The sequence below is a fragment of the Oncorhynchus clarkii genome, chromosome 4 (assembly GCF_045791955.1).
Source record: "Oncorhynchus clarkii lewisi isolate Uvic-CL-2024 chromosome 4, UVic_Ocla_1.0, whole genome shotgun sequence".
Taxonomy (NCBI): domain Eukaryota; kingdom Metazoa; phylum Chordata; class Actinopteri; order Salmoniformes; family Salmonidae; genus Oncorhynchus; species Oncorhynchus clarkii.
This window is the reverse complement of record NC_092150.1, coordinates 10,056,281-10,082,822: the sequence shown is the minus strand read 5'-3', so window position 1 is coordinate 10,082,822 and position 26,542 is coordinate 10,056,281. Positions and strand designations below refer to the sequence as shown.

The window sequence follows — 26,542 nt, the reverse complement described above, 5'->3', positions numbered from 1 at the left end:
AACTTATGCACCAAGACTATACTTTCAGGGATCATTTCTATAGTGCGTTACTTGAGAAATGTGTGTCTAAAGTGGTAGATCTCGCTATCCATGATGACGATTCAAGATATTCCCATTCAGAGCATGAATCTGGTGGCTAGAAATGACTTTGCTCATTTTTCTTCCACCTTTGATGACTGTTCCTTGTTCTTCAATGAACGTGGATGAAGGGACTATGTTCTGAGTGGATGTTAACCATGTACAATAAAAACTACTGAAATGTCTCCCAAATCCTTATCGTTAGTAAAATAAAACCTCTTGAATCAGTCCTGAGACCCCAGCAATAATCTTTTCAGTTTTCTGGCTTTCGTTGATCTCCATGTCCAGCCCTTATATTTTGCTTCAAAATGAGGAGTTTTAAAATGTTCCTTTCAGGACAACCTTTGACCTTCATACGTAGAAGAACCTTGTACTTTCTAACAACTTTTTGGTAGCTTGTGAGCGTCATAGAGCAAAACATGTTACATGTGCATGTTCGATAGAGTCTCAGCTTTTCATAGATAGCTTTTAGTAGTTTGTAATTCAAACCATTCTGACTCTACAGATGTTTCTGTAAAAAAAAGACCCGGGCCTGGGCACCTTCGGAATCCGTCTTTGTCTCACAAACACAGCTCTATCTCAGCCCCCGTTAATCACACAGACTAACTCTTGGTACCACTGGATGCAGAAGACAGAGACGAATCTGATGGTACAACCCATACGTCTATAGCTAAAACACACAATGTTTAAAAGGGGGTAGAATTCAACACAAATAACCGGCTTTGAAATATGGATGGCTGTCCACCAACATTACGTCATATTTTACCTGTTGGCAACCAGCATCGTTGACCATTTTTCTCAATTGAGGAACCTAGCAATTCTCCATAATTAACATAATTTGATTGCAACAACTGTTGATGCTGAGAATGCAACACAAACCGGTGGTGCAAATGCTCTTTTCAAGATGCTCCACCTTGATCACAACAACTTATGCACCAAGACTATACTTTCAGGGATCATTTCTATAGTGCGTTACTTGAGAAATGTGTGTCTAAAGTGGTAGATCTCGCTATCCATGATGACGATTCAAGATATTCCCATTCAGAGCATGAATCTGGTGGCTAGAAATGACTTTGCTCATTTTTCTTCCACCTTTGATGACTGTTCCTTGTTCTTCAATGAACGTGGATGAAGGGACTATGTTCTGAGTGGATGTTAACCATGTACAATAAAAACTACTGAAATGTCTCCCAAATCCTTATCGTTAGTAAAATAAGACCTCTTGAATCAGTCCTGAGACCCCAGCAATAATCTTTTCAGTTTTCTGGCTTTCGTTGATCTCCATGTCCAGCCCTTATATTTTGCTTCAAAATGAGGAGTTTTAAAATTTTCCTTTCAGGACAACCTTTGACCTTCATACGTAGAAGAACCTTGTACTTTCTAACAACTTTTTGGTAGCTTGTGAGCGTCATAGAGCAAAACATGTTACATGTGCATGTTCGATAGAGTCTCAGCTTTTCATAGATAGCTTTTAGTAGTTTGTAATTCAAACCATTCTGACTCTACAGATGTTTCTGTAAAAAAAAGACCCGGGCCTGGGCACCTTTGGAATCCGTCTTTGTCTCACAAACACAGCTCTATCTCAGCCCCCGTTAATCACACAGACTAACTCTTGGTACCACTGGATGCTGAAGACAGAGACGAATCTGATGGTACAACCCATACGTCTATAGCTAAAACACACAATGTTTAAAAGGGGGTAGAATTCAACACAAATAACCGGCTTTGAAATATGGATGGCTGTCCACCAACATTACGTCATATTTTACCTGTTGGCAACCAGCATCGTTGACCATTTTTCTCAATTGAGGAACCTAGCAATTCTCCATAATTAACATAATTTGATTGCAACAACTGTTGATGCTGAGAATGCAACACAAACCGGTGGTGCAAATACTCTTTTCAAGATGCTCCACCTTGATCACAACAATTTATGCACCAAGACTATACTTTCAGGGATCATTTCTATAGTGCGTTACTTGAGAAATGTGTGTCTAAAGTGGTAGATCTCGCTATCCATGATGACGATTCAAGATATTCCCATTCAGAGCATGAATCTGGTGGCTAGAAATGACTTTGCTCATTTTTCTTCCACCTTTGATGACTGTTCCTTGTTCTTCAATGAACGTGGATGAAGGGACTATGTTCTGAGTGGATGTTAACCATGTACAATAAAAACTACTGAAATGTCTCCCAAATCCTTATCGTTAGTAAAATAAGACCTCTTGAATCAGTCCTGAGACCCCAGCAATAATCTTTTCAGTTTTCTGGCTTTCGTTGATCTCCATGTCCAGCCCTTATATTTTGCTTCAAAATGAGGAGTTTTAAAATTTTCCTTTCAGGACAACCTTTGACCTTCATACGTAGAAGAACCTTGTACTTTCTAACAACTTTTTGGTAGCTTGTGAGCGTCATAGAGCAAAACATGTTACATGTGCATGTTCGATAGAGTCTCAGCTTTTCATAGATAGCTTTTAGTAGTTTGTAATTCAAACCATTCTGACTCTACAGATGTTTCTGTAAAAAAAAGACCCGGGCCTGGGCACCTTCGGAATCCGTCTTTGTCTCACAAACACAGCTCTATCTCAGCCCCCGTTAATCACACAGACTAACTCTTGGTACCACTGGATGCTGAAGACAGAGACGAATCTGATGGTACAACCCATACGTCTATAGCTAAAACACACAATGTTTAAAAGGGGGTAGAATTCAACACAAATAACCGGCTTTGAAATATGGATGGCTGTCCACCAACATTACGTCATATTTTACCTGTTGGCAACCAGCATCGTTGACCATTTTTCTCAATTGAGGAACCTAGCAATTCTCCATAATTAACATAATTTGATTGCAACAACTGTTGATGCTGAGAATGCAACACAAACCGGTGGTGCAAATGCTCTTTTCAAGATGCTCCACCTTGATCACAACAATTTATGCACCAAGACTATACTTTCAGGGATCATTTCTATAGTGCGTTACTTGAGAAATGTGTGTCTAAAGTGGTAGATCTCGCTATCCATGATGACGATTCAAGATATTCCCATTCAGAGCATGAATCTGGTGGCTAGAAATGACTTTGCTCATTTTTCTTCCACCTTTGATGACTGTTCCTTGTTCTTCAATGAACGTGGATGAAGGGACTATGTTCTGAGTGGATGTTAACCATGTACAATAAAAACTACTGAAATGTCTCCCAAATCCTTATCGTTAGTAAAATAAAACCTCTTGAATCAGTCCTGAGACCCCAGCAATAATCTTTTCAGTTTTCTGGCTTTCGTTGATCTCCATGTCCAGCCCTTATATTTTGCTTCAAAATGAGGAGTTTTAAAATTTTCCTTTCAGGACAACCTTTGACCTTCATACGTAGAAGAACCTTGTACTTTCTAACAACTTTTTGGTAGCTTGTGAGCGTCATAGAGCAAAACATGTTACATGTGCATGTTCGATAGAGTCTCAGCTTTTCATAGATAGCTTTTAGTAGTTTGTAATTCAAACCATTCTGACTCTACAGATGTTTCTGTAAAAAAAAGACCCGGGCCTGGGCACCTTCGGAATCCGTCTTTGTCTCACAAACACAGCTCTATCTCAGCCCCCGTTAATCACACAGACTAACTCTTGGTACCACTGGATGCAGAAGACAGAGACGAATCTGATGGTACAACCCATACGTCTATAGCTAAAACACACAATGTTTAAAAGGGGGTAGAATTCAACACAAATAACCGGCTTTGAAATATGGATGGCTGTCCACCAACATTACGTCATATTTTACCTGTTGGCAACCAGCATCGTTGACCATTTTTCTCAATTGAGGAACCTAGCAATTCTCCATAATTAACATAATTTGATTGCAACAACTGTTGATGCTGAGAATGCAACACAAACCGGTGGTGCAAATGCTCTTTTCAAGATGCTCCACCTTGATCACAACAGCTTATGCACCAAGACTATACTTTCAGGGATCATTTCTATAGTGCGTTACTTGAGAAATGTGTGTCTAAAGTGGTAGATCTCGCTATCCATGATGACGATTCAAGATATTCCCATTCAGAGCATGAATCTGGTGGCTAGAAATGACTTTGCTCATTTTTCTTCCACCTTTGATGACTGTTCCTTGTTCTTCAATGAACGTGGATGAAGGGACTATGTTCTGAGTGGATGTTAACCATGTACAATAAAAACTACTGAAATGTCTCCCAAATCCTTATCGTTAGTAAAATAAAACCTCTTGAATCAGTCCTGAGACCCCAGCAATAATCTTTTCAGTTTTCTGGCTTTCGTTGATCTCCATGTCCAGCCCTTATATTTTGCTTCAAAATGAGGAGTTTTAAAATTTTCCTTTCAGGACAACCTTTGACCTTCATACGTAGAAGAACCTTGTACCTTCTAACAACTTTTTGGTAGCTTGTGAGCGTCATAGAGCAAAACATGTTACATGTGCATGTTCGATAGAGTCTCAGCTTTTCATAGATAGCTTTTAGTAGTTTGTAATTCAAACCATTCTGACTCTACAGATGTTTCGGGAAAAAAATAGACCCGGGCCTGGGCACCTTCGGAATCCGTCTTTGTCTCACAAACACAGCTCTATCTCAGCCCCCGTTAATCACACAGACTAGCTCTTGGTACCACTGGATGCAGAAGACAGAGACGAATCTGATGGTACAACCCATACGTCTATAGCTAAAACACACAATGTTTAAAAGGGGGTAGAATTCAACACAAATAACCGGCTTTGAAATATGGATGGCTGTCCACCAACATTACGTCATATTTTACCTGTTGGCAACCAGCATCGTTGACCATTTTTCTCAATTGAGGAACCTAGCAATTCTCCATAATTAACATAATTTGATTGCAACAACTGTTGATGCTGAGAATGCAACACAAACCGGTGGTGCAAATGCTCTTTTCAAGATGCTCCACCTTGATCACAACAGCTTATGCACCAAGACTATACTTTCAGGGATCATTTCTATAGTGCGTTACTTGAGAAATGTGTGTCTAAAGTGGTAGATCTCGCTATCCATGATGACGATTCAAGATATTCCCATTCAGAGCATGAATCTGGTGGCTAGAAATGACTTTGCTCATTTTTCTTCCACCTTTGATGACTGTTCCTTGTTCTTCAATGAACGTGGATGAAGGGACTATGTTCTGAGTGGATGTTAACCATGTACAATAAAAACTACTGAAATGTCTCCCAAATCCTTATCGTTAGTAAAATAAAACCTCTTGAATCAGTCCTGAGACCCCAGCAATAATCTTTTCAGTTTTCTGGCTTTCGTTGATCTCCATGTCCAGCCCTTATATTTTGCTTCAAAATGAGGAGTTTTAAAATTTTCCTTTCAGGACAACCTTTGACCTTCATACGTAGAAGAACCTTGTACTTTCTAACAACTTTTTGGTAGCTTGTGAGCGTCATAGAGCAAAACATGTTACATGTGCATGTTCGATAGAGTCTCAGCTTTTCATAGATAGCTTTTAGTAGTTTGTAATTCAAACCATTCTGACTCTACAGATGTTTCGGGAAAAAAATAGACCCGGGCCTGGGCACCTTCGGAATCCGTCTTTGTCTCACAAACACAGCTCTATCTCAGCCCCCGTTAATCACACAGACTAGCTCTTGGTACCACTGGATGCAGAAGACAGAGACGAATCTGATGGTACAACCCATACGTCTATAGCTAAAACACACAATGTTTAAAAGGGGGTAGAATTCAACACAAATAACCGGCTTTGAAATATGGATGGCTGTCCACCAACATTACGTCATATTTTACCTGTTGGCAACCAGCATCGTTGACCATTTTTCTCAATTGAGGAACCTAGCAATTCTCCATAATTAACATAATTTGATTGCAACAACTGTTGATGCTGAGAATGCAACACAAACCGGTGGTGCAAATGCTCTTTTCAAGATGCTCCACCTTGATCACAACAGCTTATGCACCAAGACTATACTTTCAGGGATCATTTCTATAGTGCGTTACTTGAGAAATGTGTGTCTAAAGTGGTAGATCTCGCTATCCATGATGACGATTCAAGATATTCCCATTCAGAGCATGAATCTGGTGGCTAGAAATGACTTTGCTCATTTTTCTTCCACCTTTGATGACTGTTCCTTGTTCTTCAATGAACGTGGATGAAGGGACTATGTTCTGAGTGGATGTTAACCATGTACAATAAAAACTACTGAAATGTCTCCCAAATCCTTATCGTTAGTAAAATAAGACCTCTTGAATCAGTCCTGAGACCCCAGCAATAATCTTTTCAGTTTTCTGGCTTTCGTTGATCTCCATGTCCAGCCCTTATATTTTGCTTCAAAATGAGGAGTTTTAAAATTTTCCTTTCAGGACAACCTTTGACCTTCATACGTAGAAGAACCTTGTACTTTCTAACAACTTTTTGGTAGCTTGTGAGCGTCATAGAGCAAAACATGTTACATGTGCATGTTCGATAGAGTCTCAGCTTTTCATAGATAGCTTTTAGTAGTTTGTAATTCAAACCATTCTGACTCTACAGATGTTTCGGGAAAAAAATAGACCCGGGCCTGGGCACCTTCGGAATCCGTCTTTGTCTCACAAACACAGCTCTATCTCAGCCCCCGTTAATCACACAGACTAGCTCTTGGTACCACTGGATGCAGAAGACAGAGACGAATCTGATGGTACAACCCATACGTCTATAGCTAAAACACACAATGTTTAAAAGGGGGTAGAATTCAACACAAATAACCGGCTTTGAAATATGGATGGCTGTCCACCAACATTACGTCATATTTTACCTGTTGGCAACCAGCATCGTTGACCATTTTTCTCAATTGAGGAACCTAGCAATTCTCCATAATTAACATAATTTGATTGCAACAACTGTTGATGCTGAGAATGCAACACAAACCGGTGGTGCAAATGCTCTTTTCAAGATGCTCCACCTTGATCACAACAGCTTATGCACCAAGACTATACTTTCAGGGATCATTTCTATAGTGCGTTACTTGAGAAATGTGTGTCTAAAGTGGTAGATCTCGCTATCCATGATGACGATTCAAGATATTCCCATTCAGAGCATGAATCTGGTGGCTAGAAATGACTTTGCTCATTTTTCTTCCACCTTTGATGACTGTTCCTTGTTCTTCAATGAACGTGGATGAAGGGACTATGTTCTGAGTGGATGTTAACCATGTACAATAAAAACTACTGAAATGTCTCCCAAATCCTTATCGTTAGTAAAATAAAACCTCTTGAATCAGTCCTGAGACCCCAGCAATAATCTTTTCAGTTTTCTGGCTTTCGTTGATCTCCATGTCCAGCCCTTATATTTTGCTTCAAAATGAGGAGTTTTAAAATGTTCCTTTCAGGACAACCTTTGACCTTCATACGTAGAAGAACCTTGTACCTTCTAACAACTTTTTGGTAGCTTGTGAGCGTCATAGAGCAAAACATGTTACATGTGCATGTTCGATAGAGTCTCAGCTTTTCATAGATAGCTTTTAGTAGTTTGTAATTCAAACCATTCTGACTCTACAGATGTTTCGGGAAAAAAATAGACCCGGGCCTGGGCACCTTCGGAATCCGTCTTTGTCTCACAAACACAGCTCTATCTCAGCCCCCGTTAATCACACAGACTAGCTCTTGGTACCACTGGATGCAGAAGACAGAGACGAATCTGATGGTACAACCCATACGTCTATAGCTAAAACACACAATGTTTAAAAGGGGGTAGAATTCAACACAAATAACCGGCTTTGAAATATGGATGGCTGTCCACCAACATTACGTCATATTTTACCTGTTGGCAACCAGCATCGTTGACCATTTTTCTCAATTGAGGAACCTAGCAATTCTCCATAATTAACATAATTTGATTGCAACAACTGTTGATGCTGAGAATGCAACACAAACCGGTGGTGCAAATGCTCTTTTCAAGATGCTCCACCTTGATCACAACAGCTTATGCACCAAGACTATACTTTCAGGGATCATTTCTATAGTGCGTTACTTGAGAAATGTGTGTCTAAAGTGGTAGATCTCGCTATCCATGATGACGATTCAAGATATTCCCATTCAGAGCATGAATCTGGTGGCTAGAAATGACTTTGCTCATTTTTCTTCCACCTTTGATGACTGTTCCTTGTTCTTCAATGAACGTGGATGAAGGGACTATGTTCTGAGTGGATGTTAACCATGTACAATAAAAACTACTGAAATGTCTCCCAAATCCTTATCGTTAGTAAAATAAAACCTCTTGAATCAGTCCTGAGACCCCAGCAATAATCTTTTCAGTTTTCTGGCTTTCGTTGATCTCCATGTCCAGCCCTTATATTTTGCTTCAAAATGAGGAGTTTTAAAATTTTCCTTTCAGGACAACCTTTGACCTTCATACGTAGAAGAACCTTGTACCTTCTAACAACTTTTTGGTAGCTTGTGAGCGTCATAGAGCAAAACATGTTACATGTGCATGTTCGATAGAGTCTCAGCTTTTCATAGATAGCTTTTAGTAGTTTGTAATTCAAACCATTCTGACTCTACAGATGTTTCGGGAAAAAAATAGACCCGGGCCTGGGCACCTTCGGAATCCGTCTTTGTCTCACAAACACAGCTCTATCTCAGCCCCCGTTAATCACACAGACTAGCTCTTGGTACCACTGGATGCAGAAGACAGAGACGAATCTGATGGTACAACCCATACGTCTATAGCTAAAACACACAATGTTTAAAAGGGGGTAGAATTCAACACAAATAACCGGCTTTGAAATATGGATGGCTGTCCACCAACATTACGTCATATTTTACCTGTTGGCAACCAGCATCGTTGACCATTTTTCTCAATTGAGGAACCTAGCAATTCTCCATAATTAACATAATTTGATTGCAACAACTGTTGATGCTGAGAATGCAACACAAACCGGTGGTGCAAATGCTCTTTTCAAGATGCTCCACCTTGATCACAACAGCTTATGCACCAAGACTATACTTTCAGGGATCATTTCTATAGTGCGTTACTTGAGAAATGTGTGTCTAAAGTGGTAGATCTCGCTATCCATGATGACGATTCAAGATATTCCCATTCAGAGCATGAATCTGGTGGCTAGAAATGACTTTGCTCATTTTTCTTCCACCTTTGATGACTGTTCCTTGTTCTTCAATGAACGTGGATGAAGGGACTATGTTCTGAGTGGATGTTAACCATGTACAATAAAAACTACTGAAATGTCTCCCAAATCCTTATCGTTAGTAAAATAAAACCTCTTGAATCAGTCCTGAGACCCCAGCAATAATCTTTTCAGTTTTCTGGCTTTCGTTGATCTCCATGTCCAGCCCTTATATTTTGCTTCAAAATGAGGAGTTTTAAAATTTTCCTTTCAGGACAACCTTTGACCTTCATACGTAGAAGAACCTTGTACCTTCTAACAACTTTTTGGTAGCTTGTGAGCGTCATAGAGCAAAACATGTTACATGTGCATGTTCGATAGAGTCTCAGCTTTTCATAGATAGCTTTTAGTAGTTTGTAATTCAAACCATTCTGACTCTACAGATGTTTCGGGAAAAAAATAGACCCGGGCCTGGGCACCTTCGGAATCCGTCTTTGTCTCACAAACACAGCTCTATCTCAGCCCCCGTTAATCACACAGACTAGCTCTTGGTACCACTGGATGCAGAAGACAGAGACGAATCTGATGGTACAACCCATACGTCTATAGCTAAAACACACAATGTTTAAAAGGGGGTAGAATTCAACACAAATAACCGGCTTTGAAATATGGATGGCTGTCCACCAACATTACGTCATATTTTACCTGTTGGCAACCAGCATCGTTGACCATTTTTCTCAATTGAGGAACCTAGCAATTCTCCATAATTAACATAATTTGATTGCAACAACTGTTGATGCTGAGAATGCAACACAAACCGGTGGTGCAAATGCTCTTTTCAAGATGCTCCACCTTGATCACAACAGCTTATGCACCAAGACTATACTTTCAGGGATCATTTCTATAGTGCGTTACTTGAGAAATGTGTGTCTAAAGTGGTAGATCTCGCTATCCATGATGACGATTCAAGATATTCCCATTCAGAGCATGAATCTGGTGGCTAGAAATGACTTTGCTCATTTTTCTTCCACCTTTGATGACTGTTCCTTGTTCTTCAATGAACGTGGATGAAGGGACTATGTTCTGAGTGGATGTTAACCATGTACAATAAAAACTACTGAAATGTCTCCCAAATCCTTATCGTTAGTAAAATAAAACCTCTTGAATCAGTCCTGAGACCCCAGCAATAATCTTTTCAGTTTTCTGGCTTTCGTTGATCTCCATGTCCAGCCCTTATATTTTGCTTCAAAATGAGGAGTTTTAAAATTTTCCTTTCAGGACAACCTTTGACCTTCATACGTAGAAGAACCTTGTACTTTCTAACAACTTTTTGGTAGCTTGTGAGCGTCATAGAGCAAAACATGTTACATGTGCATGTTCGATAGAGTCTCAGCTTTTCATAGATAGCTTTTAGTAGTTTGTAATTCAAACCATTCTGACTCTACAGATGTTTCGGGAAAAAAATAGACCCGGGCCTGGGCACCTTCGGAATCCGTCTTTGTCTCACAAACACAGCTCTATCTCAGCCCCCGTTAATCACACAGACTAGCTCTTGGTACCACTGGATGCAGAAGACAGAGACGAATCTGATGGTACAACCCATACGTCTATAGCTAAAACACACAATGTTTAAAAGGGGGTAGAATTCAACACAAATAACCGGCTTTGAAATATGGATGGCTGTCCACCAACATTACGTCATATTTTACCTGTTGGCAACCAGCATCGTTGACCATTTTTCTCAATTGAGGAACCTAGCAATTCTCCATAATTAACATAATTTGATTGCAACAACTGTTGATGCTGAGAATGCAACACAAACCGGTGGTGCAAATGCTCTTTTCAAGATGCTCCACCTTGATCACAACAGCTTATGCACCAAGACTATACTTTCAGGGATCATTTCTATAGTGCGTTACTTGAGAAATGTGTGTCTAAAGTGGTAGATCTCGCTATCCATGATGACGATTCAAGATATTCCCATTCAGAGCATGAATCTGGTGGCTAGAAATGACTTTGCTCATTTTTCTTCCACCTTTGATGACTGTTCCTTGTTCTTCAATGAACGTGGATGAAGGGACTATGTTCTGAGTGGATGTTAACCATGTACAATAAAAACTACTGAAATGTCTCCCAAATCCTTATCGTTAGTAAAATAAAACCTCTTGAATCAGTCCTGAGACCCCAGCAATAATCTTTTCAGTTTTCTGGCTTTCGTTGATCTCCATGTCCAGCCCTTATATTTTGCTTCAAAATGAGGAGTTTTAAAATGTTCCTTTCAGGACAACCTTTGACCTTCATACGTAGAAGAACCTTGTACCTTCTAACAACTTTTTGGTAGCTTGTGAGCGTCATAGAGCAAAACATGTTACATGTGCATGTTCGATAGAGTCTCAGCTTTTCATAGATAGCTTTTAGTAGTTTGTAATTCTAACCATTCTGACTCTACAGATGTTTCTGGAAAAAAATAGACCCGGGCCTGGGCACCTTCGGAATCCGTCTTTGTCTCACAAACACAGCTCTATCTCAGCCCCCGTTAATCACACAGACTAGCTCTTGGTACCACTGGATGCAGAAGACAGAGACGAATCTGATGGTACAACCCATACGTCTATAGCTAAAACACACAATGTTTAAAAGGGGGTAGAATTCAACACAAATAACCGGCTTTGAAATATGGATGGCTGTCCACCAACATTACGTCATATTTTACCTGTTGGCAACCAGCATCGTTGACCATTTTTCTCAATTGAGGAACCTAGCAATTCTCCATAATTAACATAATTTGATTGCAACAACTGTTGATGCTGAGAATGCAACACAAACCGGTGGTGCAAATGCTCTTTTCAAGATGCTCCACCTTGATCACAACAGCTTATGCACCAAGACTATACTTTCAGGGATCATTTCTATAGTGCGTTACTTGAGAAATGTGTGTCTAAAGTGGTAGATCTCGCTATCCATGATGACGATTCAAGATATTCCCATTCAGAGCATGAATCTGGTGGCTAGAAATGACTTTGCTCATTTTTCTTCCACCTTTGATGACTGTTCCTTGTTCTTCAATGAACGTGGATGAAGGGACTATGTTCTGAGTGGATGTTAACCATGTACAATAAAAACTACTGAAATGTCTCCCAAATCCTTATCGTTAGTAAAATAAAACCTCTTGAATCAGTCCTGAGACCCCAGCAATAATCTTTTCAGTTTTCTGGCTTTCGTTGATCTCCATGTCCAGCCCTTATATTTTGCTTCAAAATGAGGAGTTTTAAAATTTTCCTTTCAGGACAACCTTTGACCTTCATACGTAGAAGAACCTTGTACTTTCTAACAACTTTTTGGTAGCTTGTGAGCGTCATAGAGCAAAACATGTTACATGTGCATGTTCGATAGAGTCTCAGCTTTTCATAGATAGCTTTTAGTAGTTTGTAATTCAAACCATTCTGACTCTACAGATGTTTCTGTAAAAAAAAGACCCGGGCCTGGGCACCTTTGGAATCCGTCTTTGTCTCACAAACACAGCTCTATCTCAGCCCCCGTTAATCACACAGACTAACTCTTGGTACCACTGGATGCTGAAGACAGAGACGAATCTGATGGTACAACCCATACGTCTATAGCTAAAACACACAATGTTTAAAAGGGGGTAGAATTCAACACAAATAACCGGCTTTGAAATATGGATGGCTGTCCACCAACATTACGTCATATTTTACCTGTTGGCAACCAGCATCGTTGACCATTTTTCTCAATTGAGGAACCTAGCAATTCTCCATAATTAACATAATTTGATTGCAACAACTGTTGATGCTGAGAATGCAACACAAACCGGTGGTGCAAATACTCTTTTCAAGATGCTCCACCTTGATCACAACAATTTATGCACCAAGACTATACTTTCAGGGATCATTTCTATAGTGCGTTACTTGAGAAATGTGTGTCTAAAGTGGTAGATCTCGCTATCCATGATGACGATTCAAGATATTCCCATTCAGAGCATGAATCTGGTGGCTAGAAATGACTTTGCTCATTTTTCTTCCACCTTTGATGACTGTTCCTTGTTCTTCAATGAACGTGGATGAAGGGACTATGTTCTGAGTGGATGTTAACCATGTACAATAAAAACTACTGAAATGTCTCCCAAATCCTTATCGTTAGTAAAATAAAACCTCTTGAATCAGTCCTGAGACCCCAGCAATAATCTTTTCAGTTTTCTGGCTTTCGTTGATCTCCATGTCCAGCCCTTATATTTTGCTTCAAAATGAGGAGTTTTAAAATTTTCCTTTCAGGACAACCTTTGACCTTCATACGTAGAAGAACCTTGTACTTTCTAACAACTTTTTGGTAGCTTGTGAGCGTCATAGAGCAAAACATGTTACATGTGCATGTTCGATAGAGTCTCAGCTTTTCATAGATAGCTTTTAGTAGTTTGTAATTCAAACCATTCTGACTCTACAGATGTTTCTGTAAAAAAAAGACCCGGGCCTGGGCACCTTTGGAATCCGTCTTTGTCTCACAAACACAGCTCTATCTCAGCCCCCGTTAATCACACAGACTAACTCTTGGTACCACTGGATGCTGAAGACAGAGACGAATCTGATGGTACAACCCATACGTCTATAGCTAAAACACACAATGTTTAAAAGGGGGTAGAATTCAACACAAATAACCGGCTTTGAAATATGGATGGCTGTCCACCAACATTACGTCATATTTTACCTGTTGGCAACCAGCATCGTTGACCATTTTTCTCAATTGAGGAACCTAGCAATTCTCCATAATTAACATAATTTGATTGCAACAACTGTTGATGCTGAGAATGCAACACAAACCGGTGGTGCAAATGCTCTTTTCAAGATGCTCCACCTTGATCACAACAGCTTATGCACCAAGACTATACTTTCAGGGATCATTTCTATAGTGCGTTACTTGAGAAATGTGTGTCTAAAGTGGTAGATCTCGCTATCCATGATGACGATTCAAGATATTCCCATTCAGAGCATGAATCTGGTGGCTAGAAATGACTTTGCTCATTTTTCTTCCACCTTTGATGACTGTTCCTTGTTCTTCAATGAACGTGGATGAAGGGACTATGTTCTGAGTGGATGTTAACCATGTACAATAAAAACTACTGAAATGTCTCCCAAATCCTTATCGTTAGTAAAATAAAACCTCTTGAATCAGTCCTGAGACCCCAGCAATAATCTTTTCAGTTTTCTGGCTTTCGTTGATCTCCATGTCCAGCCCTTATATTTTGCTTCAAAATGAGGAGTTTTAAAATTTTCCTTTCAGGACAACCTTTGACCTTCATACGTAGAAGAACCTTGTACTTTCTAACAACTTTTTGGTAGCTTGTGAGCGTCATAGAGCAAAACATGTTACATGTGCATGTTCGATAGAGTCTCAGCTTTTCATAGATAGCTTTTAGTAGTTTGTAATTCAAACCATTCTGACTCTACAGATGTTTCTGTAAAAAAAAGACCCGGGCCTGGGCACCTTCGGAATCCGTCTTTGTCTCACAAACACAGCTCTATCTCAGCCCCCGTTAATCACACAGACTAGCTCTTGGTACCACTGGATGCAGAAGACAGAGACGAATCTGATGGTACAACCCATACGTCTATAGCTAAAACACACAATGTTTAAAAGGGGGTAGAATTCAACACAAATAACCGGCTTTGAAATATGGATGGCTGTCCACCAACATTACGTCATATTTTACCTGTTGGCAACCAGCATCGTTGACCATTTTTCTCAATTGAGGAACCTAGCAATTCTCCATAATTAACATAATTTGATTGCAACAACTGTTGATGCTGAGAATGCAACACAAACCGGTGGTGCAAATGCTCTTTTCAAGATGCTCCACCTTGATCACAACAGCTTATGCACCAAGACTATACTTTCAGGGATCATTTCTATAGTGCGTTACTTGAGAAATGTGTGTCTAAAGTGGTAGATCTCGCTATCCATGATGACGATTCAAGATATTCCCATTCAGAGCATGAATCTGGTGGCTAGAAATGACTTTGCTCATTTTTCTTCCACCTTTGATGACTGTTCCTTGTTCTTCAATGAACGTGGATGAAGGGACTATGTTCTGAGTGGATGTTAACCATGTACAATAAAAACTACTGAAATGTCTCCCAAATCCTTATCGTTAGTAAAATAAAACCTCTTGAATCAGTCCTGAGACCCCAGCAATAATCTTTTCAGTTTTCTGGCTTTCGTTGATCTCCATGTCCAGCCCTTATATTTTGCTTCAAAATGAGGAGTTTTAAAATTTTCCTTTCAGGACAACCTTTGACCTTCATACGTAGAAGAACCTTGTACCTTCTAACAACTTTTTGGTAGCTTGTGAGCGTCATAGAGCAAAACATGTTACATGTGCATGTTCGATAGAGTCTCAGCTTTTCATAGATAGCTTTTAGTAGTTTGTAATTCAAACCATTCTGACTCTACAGATGTTTCGGGAAAAAAATAGACCCGGGCCTGGGCACCTTCGGAATCCGTCTTTGTCTCACAAACACAGCTCTATCTCAGCCCCCGTTAATCACACAGACTAGCTCTTGGTACCACTGGATGCAGAAGACAGAGACGAATCTGATGGTACAACCCATACGTCTATAGCTAAAACACACAATGTTTAAAAGGGGGTAGAATTCAACACAAATAACCGGCTTTGAAATATGGATGGCTGTCCACCAACATTACGTCATATTTTACCTGTTGGCAACCAGCATCGTTGACCATTTTTCTCAATTGAGGAACCTAGCAATTCTCCATAATTAACATAATTTGATTGCAACAACTGTTGATGCTGAGAATGCAACACAAACCGGTGGTGCAAATGCTCTTTTCAAGATGCTCCACCTTGATCACAACAGCTTATGCACCAAGACTATACTTTCAGGGATCATTTCTATAGTGCGTTACTTGAGAAATGTGTGTCTAAAGTGGTAGATCTCGCTATCCATGATGACGATTCAAGATATTCCCATTCAGAGCATGAATCTGGTGGCTAGAAATGACTTTGCTCATTTTTCTTCCACCTTTGATGACTGTTCCTTGTTCTTCAATGAACGTGGATGAAGGGACTATGTTCTGAGTGGATGTTAACCATGTACAATAAAAACTACTGAAATGTCTCCCAAATCCTTATCGTTAGTAAAATAAAACCTCTTGAATCAGTCCTGAGACCCCAGCAATAATCTTTTCAGTTTTCTGGCTTTCGTTGATCTCCATGTCCAGCCCTTATATTTTGCTTCAAAATGAGGAGTTTTAAAATTTTCCTTTCAGGACAACCTTTGACCTTCATACGTAGAAGAACCTTGTACCTTCTAACAACTTTTTGGTAGCTTGTGAGCGTCATAGAGCAAAACATGTTACATGTGCATGTTCGATAGAGTCTCAGCTTTTCATAGATAGCTTTTAGTAGTTTGTAATTCAAACCATTCTGACTCTACAGATGTTTCGGGAAAAAAATAGACCCGGGCCTGGGCACCTTCGGAATCCGTCTTTGTCTCACAAACACAGCTCTATCTCAGCCCCCGTTAATCACACAGACTAGCTCTTGGTACCACTGGATGCAGAAGACAGAGACGAATCTGATGGTACAACCCATACGTCTATAGCTAAAACACACAATGTTTAAAAGGGGGTAGAATTCAACACAAATAACCGGCTTTGAAATATGGATGGCTGTCCACCAACATTACGTCATATTTTACCTGTTGGCAACCAGCATCGTTGACCATTTTTCTCAATTGAGGAACCTAGCAATTCTCCATAATTAACATAATTTGATTGCAACAACTGTTGATGCTGAGAATGCAACACAAACCGGTGGTGCAAATGCTCTTTTCAAGATGCTCCACCTTGATCACAACAGCTTATGCACCAAGACTATACTTTCAGGGATCATTTCTATAGTGCGTTACTTGAGAAATGTGTGTCTAAAGTGGTAGATCTCGCTATCCATGATGACGATTCAAGATATTCCCATTCAGAGCATGAATCTGGTGGCTAGAAATGACTTTGCTCATTTTTCTTCCACCTTTGATGACTGTTCCTTGTTCTTCAATGAACGTGGATGAAGGGACTATGTTCTGAGTGGATGTTAACCATGTACAATAAAAACTACTGAAATGTCTCCCAAATCCTTATCGTTAGTAAAATAAGACCTCTTGAATCAGTCCTGAGACCCCAGCAATAATCTTTTCAGTTTTCTGGCTTTCGTTGATCTCCATGTCCAGCCCTTATATTTTGCTTCAAAATGAGGAGTTTTAAAATTTTCCTTTCAGGACAACCTTTGACCTTCATACGTAGAAGAACCTTGTACTTTCTAACAACTTTTTGGTAGCTTGTGAGCGTCATAGAGCAAAACATGTTACATGTGCATGTTCGATAGAGTCTCAGCTTTTCATAGATAGCTTTTAGTAGTTTGTAATTCAAACCATTCTGACTCTACAGATGTTTCGGGAAAAAAATAGACCCGGGCCTGGGCACCTTCGGAATCCGTCTTTGTCTCACAAACACAGCTCTATCTCAGCCCCCGTTAATCACACAGACTAGCTCTTGGTACCACTGGATGCAGAAGACAGAGACGAATCTGATGGTACAACCCATACGTCTATAGCTAAAACACACAATGTTTAAAAGGGGGTAGAATTCAACACAAATAACCGGCTTTGAAATATGGATGGCTGTCCACCAACATTACGTCATATTTTACCTGTTGGCAACCAGCATCGTTGACCATTTTTCTCAATTGAGGAACCTAGCAATTCTCCATAATTAACATAATTTGATTGCAACAACTGTTGATGCTGAGAATGCAACACAAACCGGTGGTGCAAATGCTCTTTTCAAGATGCTCCACCTTGATCACAACAGCTTATGCACCAAGACTATACTTTCAGGGATCATTTCTATAGTGCGTTACTTGAGAAATGTGTGTCTAAAGTGGTAGATCTCGCTATCCATGATGACGATTCAAGATATTCCCATTCAGAGCATGAATCTGGTGGCTAGAAATGACTTTGCTCATTTTTCTTCCACCTTTGATGACTGTTCCTTGTTCTTCAATGAACGTGGATGAAGGGACTATGTTCTGAGTGGATGTTAACCATGTACAATAAAAACTACTGAAATGTCTCCCAAATCCTTATCGTTAGTAAAATAAAACCTCTTGAATCAGTCCTGAGACCCCAGCAATAATCTTTTCAGTTTTCTGGCTTTCGTTGATCTCCATGTCCAGCCCTTATATTTTGCTTCAAAATGAGGAGTTTTAAAATTTTCCTTTCAGGACAACCTTTGACCTTCATACGTAGAAGAACCTTGTACCTTCTAACAACTTTTTGGTAGCTTGTGAGCGTCATAGAGCAAAACATGTTACATGTGCATGTTCGATAGAGTCTCAGCTTTTCATAGATAGCTTTTAGTAGTTTGTAATTCAAACCATTCTGACTCTACAGATGTTTCGGGAAAAAAATAGACCCGGGCCTGGGCACCTTCGGAATCCGTCTTTGTCTCACAAACACAGCTCTATCTCAGCCCCCGTTAATCACACAGACTAGCTCTTGGTACCACTGGATGCAGAAGACAGAGACGAATCTGATGGTACAACCCATACGTCTATAGCTAAAACACACAATGTTTAAAAGGGGGTAGAATTCAACACAAATAACCGGCTTTGAAATATGGATGGCTGTCCACCAACATTACGTCATATTTTACCTGTTGGCAACCAGCATCGTTGACCATTTTTCTCAATTGAGGAACCTAGCAATTCTCCATAATTAACATAATTTGATTGCAACAACTGTTGATGCTGAGAATGCAACACAAACCGGTGGTGCAAATGCTCTTTTCAAGATGCTCCACCTTGATCACAACAGCTTATGCACCAAGACTATACTTTCAGGGATCATTTCTATAGTGCGTTACTTGAGAAATGTGTGTCTAAAGTGGTAGATCTCGCTATCCATGATGACGATTCAAGATATTCCCATTCAGAGCATGAATCTGGTGGCTAGAAATGACTTTGCTCATTTTTCTTCCACCTTTGATGACTGTTCCTTGTTCTTCAATGAACGTGGATGAAGGGACTATGTTCTGAGTGGATGTTAACCATGTACAATAAAAACTACTGAAATGTCTCCCAAATCCTTATCGTTAGTAAAATAAAACCTCTTGAATCAGTCCTGAGACCCCAGCAATAATCTTTTCAGTTTTCTGGCTTTCGTTGATCTCCATGTCCAGCCCTTATATTTTGCTTCAAAATGAGGAGTTTTAAAATTTTCCTTTCAGGACAACCTTTGACCTTCATACGTAGAAGAACCTTGTACCTTCTAACAACTTTTTGGTAGCTTGTGAGCGTCATAGAGCAAAACATGTTACATGTGCATGTTCGATAGAGTCTCAGCTTTTCATAGATAGCTTTTAGTAGTTTGTAATTCAAACCATTCTGACTCTACAGATGTTTCGGGAAAAAAATAGACCCGGGCCTGGGCACCTTCGGAATCCGTCTTTGTCTCACAAACACAGCTCTATCTCAGCCCCCGTTAATCACACAGACTAGCTCTTGGTACCACTGGATGCAGAAGACAGAGACGAATCTGATGGTACAACCCATACGTCTATAGCTAAAACACACAATGTTTAAAAGGGGGTAGAATTCAACACAAATAACCGGCTTTGAAATATGGATGGCTGTCCACCAACATTACGTCATATTTTACCTGTTGGCAACCAGCATCGTTGACCATTTTTCTCAATTGAGGAACCTAGCAATTCTCCATAATTAACATAATTTGATTGCAACAACTGTTGATGCTGAGAATGCAACACAAACCGGTGGTGCAAATGCTCTTTTCAAGATGCTCCACCTTGATCACAACAGCTTATGCACCAAGACTATACTTTCAGGGATCATTTCTATAGTGCGTTACTTGAGAAATGTGTGTCTAAAGTGGTAGATCTCGCTATCCATGATGACGATTCAAGATATTCCCATTCAGAGCATGAATCTGGTGGCTAGAAATGACTTTGCTCATTTTTCTTCCACCTTTGATGACTGTTCCTTGTTCTTCAATGAACGTGGATGAAGGGACTATGTTCTGAGTGGATGTTAACCATGTACAATAAAAACTACTGAAATGTCTCCCAAATCCTTATCGTTAGTAAAATAAAACCTCTTGAATCAGTCCTGAGACCCCAGCAATAATCTTTTCAGTTTTCTGGCTTTCGTTGATCTCCATGTCCAGCCCTTATATTTTGCTTCAAAATGAGGAGTTTTAAAATGTTCCTTTCAGGACAACCTTTGACCTTCATACGTAGAAGAACCTTGTACCTTCTAACAACTTTTTGGTAGCTTGTGAGCGTCATAGAGCAAAACATGTTACATGTGCATGTTCGATAGAGTCTCAGCTTTTCATAGATAGCTTTTAGTAGTTTGTAATTCAAACCATTCTGACTCTACAGATGTTTCGGGAAAAAAATAGACCCGGGCCTGGGCACCTTCGGAATCCGTCTTTGTCTCACAAACACAGCTCTATCTCAGCCCCCGTTAATCACACAGACTAGCTCTTGGTACCACTGGATGCAGAAGACAGAGACGAATCTGATGGTACAACCCATACGTCTATAGCTAAAACACACAATGTTTAAAAGGGGGTAGAATTCAACACAAATAACCGGCTTTGAAATATGGATGGCTGTCCACCAACATTACGTCATATTTTACCTGTTGGCAACCAGCATCGTTGACCATTTTTCTCAATTGAGGAACCTAGCAATTCTCCATAATTAACATAATTTGATTGCAACAACTGTTGATGCTGAGAATGCAACACAAACCGGTGGTGCAAATGCTCTTTTCAAGATGCTCCACCTTGATCACAACAGCTTATGCACCAAGACTATACTTTCAGGGATCATTTCTATAGTGCGTTACTTGAGAAATGTGTGTCTAAAGTGGTAGATCTCGCTATCCATGATGACGATTCAAGATATTCCCATTCAGAGCATGAATCTGGTGGCTAGAAATGACTTTGCTCATTTTTCTTCCACCTTTGATGACTGTTCCTTGTTCTTCAATGAACGTGGATGAAGGGACTATGTTCTGAGTGGATGTTAACCATGTACAATAAAAACTACTGAAATGTCTCCCAAATCCTTATCGTTAGTAAAATAAAACCTCTTGAATCAGTCCTGAGACCCCAGCAATAATCTTTTCAGTTTTCTGGCTTTCGTTGATCTCCATGTCCAGCCCTTATATTTTGCTTCAAAATGAGGAGTTTTAAAATTTTCCTTTCAGGACAACCTTTGACCTTCATACGTAGAAGAACCTTGTACCTTCTAACAACTTTTTGGTAGCTTGTGAGCGTCATAGAGCAAAACATGTTACATGTGCATGTTCGATAGAGTCTCAGCTTTTCATAGATAGCTTTTAGTAGTTTGTAATTCAAACCATTCTGACTCTACAGATGTTTCGGGAAAAAAATAGACCCGGGCCTGGGCACCTTCGGAATCCGTCTTTGTCTCACAAACACAGCTCTATCTCAGCCCCCGTTAATCACACAGACTAGCTCTTGGTACCACTGGATGCAGAAGACAGAGACGAATCTGATGGTACAACCCATACGTCTATAGCTAAAACACACAATGTTTAAAAGGGGGTAGAATTCAACACAAATAACCGGCTTTGAAATATGGATGGCTGTCCACCAACATTACGTCATATTTTACCTGTTGGCAACCAGCATCGTTGACCATTTTTCTCAATTGAGGAACCTAGCAATTCTCCATAATTAACATAATTTGATTGCAACAACTGTTGATGCTGAGAATGCAACACAAACCGGTGGTGCAAATGCTCTTTTCAAGATGCTCCACCTTGATCACAACAGCTTATGCACCAAGACTATACTTTCAGGGATCATTTCTATAGTGCGTTACTTGAGAAATGTGTGTCTAAAGTGGTAGATCTCGCTATCCATGATGACGATTCAAGATATTCCCATTCAGAGCATGAATCTGGTGGCTAGAAATGACTTTGCTCATTTTTCTTCCACCTTTGATGACTGTTCCTTGTTCTTCAATGAACGTGGATGAAGGGACTATGTTCTGAGTGGATGTTAACCATGTACAATAAAAACTACTGAAATGTCTCCCAAATCCTTATCGTTAGTAAAATAAAACCTCTTGAATCAGTCCTGAGACCCCAGCAATAATCTTTTCAGTTTTCTGGCTTTCGTTGATCTCCATGTCCAGCCCTTATATTTTGCTTCAAAATGAGGAGTTTTAAAATTTTCCTTTCAGGACAACCTTTGACCTTCATACGTAGAAGAACCTTGTACCTTCTAACAACTTTTTGGTAGCTTGTGAGCGTCATAGAGCAAAACATGTTACATGTGCATGTTCGATAGAGTCTCAGCTTTTCATAGATAGCTTTTAGTAGTTTGTAATTCAAACCATTCTGACTCTACAGATGTTTCGGGAAAAAAATAGACCCGGGCCTGGGCACCTTCGGAATCCGTCTTTGTCTCACAAACACAGCTCTATCTCAGCCCCCGTTAATCACACAGACTAGCTCTTGGTACCACTGGATGCAGAAGACAGAGACGAATCTGATGGTACAACCCATACGTCTATAGCTAAAACACACAATGTTTAAAAGGGGGTAGAATTCAACACAAATAACCGGCTTTGAAATATGGATGGCTGTCCACCAACATTACGTCATATTTTACCTGTTGGCAACCAGCATCGTTGACCATTTTTCTCAATTGAGGAACCTAGCAATTCTCCATAATTAACATAATTTGATTGCAACAACTGTTGATGCTGAGAATGCAACACAAACCGGTGGTGCAAATGCTCTTTTCAAGATGCTCCACCTTGATCACAACAGCTTATGCACCAAGACTATACTTTCAGGGATCATTTCTATAGTGCGTTACTTGAGAAATGTGTGTCTAAAGTGGTAGATCTCGCTATCCATGATGACGATTCAAGATATTCCCATTCAGAGCATGAATCTGGTGGCTAGAAATGACTTTGCTCATTTTTCTTCCACCTTTGATGACTGTTCCTTGTTCTTCAATGAACGTGGATGAAGGGACTATGTTCTGAGTGGATGTTAACCATGTACAATAAAAACTACTGAAATGTCTCCCAAATCCTTATCGTTAGTAAAATAAAACCTCTTGAATCAGTCCTGAGACCCCAGCAATAATCTTTTCAGTTTTCTGGCTTTCGTTGATCTCCATGTCCAGCCCTTATATTTTGCTTCAAAATGAGGAGTTTTAAAATTTTCCTTTCAGGACAACCTTTGACCTTCATACGTAGAAGAACCTTGTACCTTCTAACAACTTTTTGGTAGCTTGTGAGCGTCATAGAGCAAAACATGTTACATGTGCATGTTCGATAGAGTCTCAGCTTTTCATAGATAGCTTTTAGTAGTTTGTAATTCAAACCATTCTGACTCTACAGATGTTTCGGGAAAAAAATAGACCCGGGCCTGGGCACCTTCGGAATCCGTCTTTGTCTCACAAACACAGCTCTATCTCAGCCCCCGTTAATCACACAGACTAGCTCTTGGTACCACTGGATGCAGAAGACAGAGACGAATCTGATGGTACAACCCATACGTCTATAGCTAAAACACACAATGTTTAAAAGGGGGTAGAATTCAACACAAATAACCGGCTTTGAAATATGGATGGCTGTCCACCAACATTACGTCATATTTTACCTGTTGGCAACCAGCATCGTTGACCATTTTTCTCAATTGAGGAACCTAGCAATTCTCCATAATTAACATAATTTGATTGCAACAACTGTTGATGCTGAGAATGCAACACAAACCGGTGGTGCAAATGCTCTTTTCAAGATGCTCCACCTTGATCACAACAGCTTATGCACCAAGACTATACTTTCAGGGATCATTTCTATAGTGCGTTACTTGAGAAATGTGTGTCTAAAGTGGTAGATCTCGCTATCCATGATGACGATTCAAGATATTCCCATTCAGAGCATGAATCTGGTGGCTAGAAATGACTTTGCTCATTTTTCTTCCACCTTTGATGACTGTTCCTTGTTCTTCAATGAACGTGGATGAAGGGACTATGTTCTGAGTGGATGTTAACCATGTACAATAAAAACTACTGAAATGTCTCCCAAATCCTTATCGTTAGTAAAATAAAACCTCTTGAATCAGTCCTGAGACCCCAGCAATAATCTTTTCAGTTTTCTGGCTTTCGTTGATCTCCATGTCCAGCCCTTATATTTTGCTTCAAAATGAGGAGTTTTAAAATTTTCCTTTCAGGACAACCTTTGACCTTCATACGTAGAAGAACCTTGTACCTTCTAACAACTTTTTGGTAGCTTGTGAGCGTCATAGAGCAAAACATGTTACATGTGCATGTTCGATAGAGTCTCAGCTTTTCATAGATAGCTTTTAGTAGTTTGTAATTCAAACCATTCTGACTCTACAGATGTTTCGGGAAAAAAATAGACCCGGGCCTGGGCACCTTCGGAATCCGTCTTTGTCTCACAAACACAGCTCTATCTCAGCCCCCGTTAATCACACAGACTAGCTCTTGGTACCACTGGATGCAGAAGACAGAGACGAATCTGATGGTACAACCCATACGTCTATAGCTAAAACACACAATGTTTAAAAGGGGGTAGAATTCAACACAAATAACCGGCTTTGAAATATGGATGGCTGTCCACCAACATTACGTCATATTTTACCTGTTGGCAACCAGCATCGTTGACCATTTTTCTCAATTGAGGAACCTAGCAATTCTCCATAATTAACATAATTTGATTGCAACAACTGTTGATGCTGAGAATGCAACACAAACCGGTGGTGCAAATGCTCTTTTCAAGATGCTCCACCTTGATCACAACAGCTTATGCACCAAGACTATACTTTCAGGGATCATTTCTATAGTGCGTTACTTGAGAAATGTGTGTCTAAAGTGGTAGATCTCGCTATCCATGATGACGATTCAAGATATTCCCATTCAGAGCATGAATCTGGTGGCTAGAAATGACTTTGCTCATTTTTCTTCCACCTTTGATGACTGTTCCTTGTTCTTCAATGAACGTGGATGAAGGGACTATGTTCTGAGTGGATGTTAACCATGTACAATAAAAACTACTGAAATGTCTCCCAAATCCTTATCGTTAGTAAAATAAAACCTCTTGAATCAGTCCTGAGACCCCAGCAATAATCTTTTCAGTTTTCTGGCTTTCGTTGATCTCCATGTCCAGCCCTTATATTTTGCTTCAAAATGAGGAGTTTTAAAATTTTCCTTTCAGGACAACCTTTGACCTTCATACGTAGAAGAACCTTGTACCTTCTAACAACTTTTTGGTAGCTTGTGAGCGTCATAGAGCAAAACATGTTACATGTGCATGTTCGATAGAGTCTCAGCTTTTCATAGATAGCTTTTAGTAGTTTGTAATTCAAACCATTCTGACTCTACAGATGTTTCGGGAAAAAAATAGACCCGGGCCTGGGCACCTTCGGAATCCGTCTTTGTCTCACAAACACAGCTCTATCTCAGCCCCCGTTAATCACACAGACTAGCTCTTGGTACCACTGGATGCAGAAGACAGAGACAAATCTGATGGTACAACCCATACGTCTATAGCTAAAACACACAATGTTTAAAAGGGGGTAGAATTCAACACAAATAACCGGCTTTGAAATATGGATGGCTGTCCACCAACATTACGTCATATTTTACCTGTTGGCAACCAGCATCGTTGACCATTTTTCTCAATTGAGGAACCTAGCAATTCTCCATAATTAACATAATTTGATTGCAACAACTGTTGATGCTGAGAATGCAACACAAACCGGTGGTGCAAATGCTCTTTTCAAGATGCTCCACCTTGATCACAACAGCTTATGCACCAAGACTATACTTTCAGGGATCATTTCTATAGTGCGTTACTTGAGAAATGTGTGTCTAAAGTGGTAGATCTCGCTATCCATGATGACGATTCAAGATATTCCCATTCAGAGCATGAATCTGGTGGCTAGAAATGACTTTGCTCATTTTTCTTCCACCTTTGATGACTGTTCCTTGTTCTTCAATGAACGTGGATGAAGGGACTATGTTCTGAGTGGATGTTAACCATGTACAATAAAAACTACTGAAATGTCTCCCAAATCCTTATCGTTAGTAAAATAAAACCTCTTGAATCAGTCCTGAGACCCCAGCAATAATCTTTTCAGTTTTCTGGCTTTCGTTGATCTCCATGTCCAGCCCTTATATTTTGCTTCAAAATGAGGAGTTTTAAAATTTTCCTTTCAGGACAACCTTTGACCTTCATACGTAGAAGAAC

The 26,542-nt window shown here is 39.9% G+C and overlaps 27 non-coding genes across 27 annotated transcripts; all 27 read left to right on the top strand.

Moving 5' to 3' along the window:
- The first annotated feature begins 12 nt into the window (after positions 1–12).
- Positions 13–228, top strand: LOC139408087 (small nucleolar RNA U3). Its single transcript, XR_011634148.1, has one exon. It is a non-coding gene; the product is annotated as a small nucleolar RNA U3 (small nucleolar RNA).
- A 787-nt stretch (positions 229–1,015) lies between these two features.
- LOC139408086 (small nucleolar RNA U3) lies at positions 1,016–1,231 on the top strand. The gene has a single exon (XR_011634147.1). It is a non-coding gene; the product is annotated as a small nucleolar RNA U3 (small nucleolar RNA).
- Positions 1,232–2,018: 787 nt separating this feature from the next.
- On the top strand, positions 2,019–2,234 carry LOC139408085 (small nucleolar RNA U3). The gene has a single exon (XR_011634146.1). It is a non-coding gene; the product is annotated as a small nucleolar RNA U3 (small nucleolar RNA).
- Positions 2,235–3,021: 787 nt separating this feature from the next.
- On the top strand, positions 3,022–3,237 carry LOC139408084 (small nucleolar RNA U3). Its single transcript, XR_011634145.1, has one exon. It is a non-coding gene; the product is annotated as a small nucleolar RNA U3 (small nucleolar RNA).
- A 787-nt stretch (positions 3,238–4,024) lies between these two features.
- Positions 4,025–4,240, top strand: LOC139408219 (small nucleolar RNA U3). The gene has a single exon (XR_011634268.1). It is a non-coding gene; the product is annotated as a small nucleolar RNA U3 (small nucleolar RNA).
- A 788-nt stretch (positions 4,241–5,028) lies between these two features.
- LOC139408218 (small nucleolar RNA U3) lies at positions 5,029–5,244 on the top strand. The gene has a single exon (XR_011634267.1). It is a non-coding gene; the product is annotated as a small nucleolar RNA U3 (small nucleolar RNA).
- Positions 5,245–6,032: 788 nt separating this feature from the next.
- LOC139408217 (small nucleolar RNA U3) lies at positions 6,033–6,248 on the top strand. Its single transcript, XR_011634266.1, has one exon. It is a non-coding gene; the product is annotated as a small nucleolar RNA U3 (small nucleolar RNA).
- A 788-nt stretch (positions 6,249–7,036) lies between these two features.
- Positions 7,037–7,252, top strand: LOC139408216 (small nucleolar RNA U3). The gene has a single exon (XR_011634265.1). It is a non-coding gene; the product is annotated as a small nucleolar RNA U3 (small nucleolar RNA).
- A 788-nt stretch (positions 7,253–8,040) lies between these two features.
- LOC139408214 (small nucleolar RNA U3) lies at positions 8,041–8,256 on the top strand. The gene has a single exon (XR_011634264.1). It is a non-coding gene; the product is annotated as a small nucleolar RNA U3 (small nucleolar RNA).
- A 788-nt stretch (positions 8,257–9,044) lies between these two features.
- Positions 9,045–9,260, top strand: LOC139408212 (small nucleolar RNA U3). Its single transcript, XR_011634262.1, has one exon. It is a non-coding gene; the product is annotated as a small nucleolar RNA U3 (small nucleolar RNA).
- A 788-nt stretch (positions 9,261–10,048) lies between these two features.
- LOC139408211 (small nucleolar RNA U3) lies at positions 10,049–10,264 on the top strand. Its single transcript, XR_011634261.1, has one exon. It is a non-coding gene; the product is annotated as a small nucleolar RNA U3 (small nucleolar RNA).
- Positions 10,265–11,052: 788 nt separating this feature from the next.
- LOC139408210 (small nucleolar RNA U3) lies at positions 11,053–11,268 on the top strand. Its single transcript, XR_011634260.1, has one exon. It is a non-coding gene; the product is annotated as a small nucleolar RNA U3 (small nucleolar RNA).
- Positions 11,269–12,056: 788 nt separating this feature from the next.
- LOC139408209 (small nucleolar RNA U3) lies at positions 12,057–12,272 on the top strand. The gene has a single exon (XR_011634259.1). It is a non-coding gene; the product is annotated as a small nucleolar RNA U3 (small nucleolar RNA).
- Positions 12,273–13,059: 787 nt separating this feature from the next.
- LOC139408208 (small nucleolar RNA U3) lies at positions 13,060–13,275 on the top strand. Its single transcript, XR_011634258.1, has one exon. It is a non-coding gene; the product is annotated as a small nucleolar RNA U3 (small nucleolar RNA).
- Positions 13,276–14,062: 787 nt separating this feature from the next.
- Positions 14,063–14,278, top strand: LOC139408207 (small nucleolar RNA U3). Its single transcript, XR_011634257.1, has one exon. It is a non-coding gene; the product is annotated as a small nucleolar RNA U3 (small nucleolar RNA).
- Positions 14,279–15,065: 787 nt separating this feature from the next.
- LOC139408206 (small nucleolar RNA U3) lies at positions 15,066–15,281 on the top strand. Its single transcript, XR_011634256.1, has one exon. It is a non-coding gene; the product is annotated as a small nucleolar RNA U3 (small nucleolar RNA).
- Positions 15,282–16,069: 788 nt separating this feature from the next.
- LOC139408205 (small nucleolar RNA U3) lies at positions 16,070–16,285 on the top strand. The gene has a single exon (XR_011634255.1). It is a non-coding gene; the product is annotated as a small nucleolar RNA U3 (small nucleolar RNA).
- Positions 16,286–17,073: 788 nt separating this feature from the next.
- LOC139408204 (small nucleolar RNA U3) lies at positions 17,074–17,289 on the top strand. Its single transcript, XR_011634254.1, has one exon. It is a non-coding gene; the product is annotated as a small nucleolar RNA U3 (small nucleolar RNA).
- A 788-nt stretch (positions 17,290–18,077) lies between these two features.
- Positions 18,078–18,293, top strand: LOC139408203 (small nucleolar RNA U3). Its single transcript, XR_011634253.1, has one exon. It is a non-coding gene; the product is annotated as a small nucleolar RNA U3 (small nucleolar RNA).
- A 788-nt stretch (positions 18,294–19,081) lies between these two features.
- LOC139408201 (small nucleolar RNA U3) lies at positions 19,082–19,297 on the top strand. Its single transcript, XR_011634251.1, has one exon. It is a non-coding gene; the product is annotated as a small nucleolar RNA U3 (small nucleolar RNA).
- Positions 19,298–20,085: 788 nt separating this feature from the next.
- Positions 20,086–20,301, top strand: LOC139408200 (small nucleolar RNA U3). The gene has a single exon (XR_011634250.1). It is a non-coding gene; the product is annotated as a small nucleolar RNA U3 (small nucleolar RNA).
- A 788-nt stretch (positions 20,302–21,089) lies between these two features.
- Positions 21,090–21,305, top strand: LOC139408199 (small nucleolar RNA U3). The gene has a single exon (XR_011634249.1). It is a non-coding gene; the product is annotated as a small nucleolar RNA U3 (small nucleolar RNA).
- Positions 21,306–22,093: 788 nt separating this feature from the next.
- LOC139408198 (small nucleolar RNA U3) lies at positions 22,094–22,309 on the top strand. Its single transcript, XR_011634248.1, has one exon. It is a non-coding gene; the product is annotated as a small nucleolar RNA U3 (small nucleolar RNA).
- Positions 22,310–23,097: 788 nt separating this feature from the next.
- LOC139408197 (small nucleolar RNA U3) lies at positions 23,098–23,313 on the top strand. Its single transcript, XR_011634247.1, has one exon. It is a non-coding gene; the product is annotated as a small nucleolar RNA U3 (small nucleolar RNA).
- Positions 23,314–24,101: 788 nt separating this feature from the next.
- On the top strand, positions 24,102–24,317 carry LOC139408196 (small nucleolar RNA U3). Its single transcript, XR_011634246.1, has one exon. It is a non-coding gene; the product is annotated as a small nucleolar RNA U3 (small nucleolar RNA).
- Positions 24,318–25,105: 788 nt separating this feature from the next.
- LOC139408195 (small nucleolar RNA U3) lies at positions 25,106–25,321 on the top strand. The gene has a single exon (XR_011634245.1). It is a non-coding gene; the product is annotated as a small nucleolar RNA U3 (small nucleolar RNA).
- Positions 25,322–26,109: 788 nt separating this feature from the next.
- On the top strand, positions 26,110–26,325 carry LOC139408194 (small nucleolar RNA U3). Its single transcript, XR_011634244.1, has one exon. It is a non-coding gene; the product is annotated as a small nucleolar RNA U3 (small nucleolar RNA).
- The last annotated feature ends 217 nt before the right edge of the window (positions 26,326–26,542 follow it).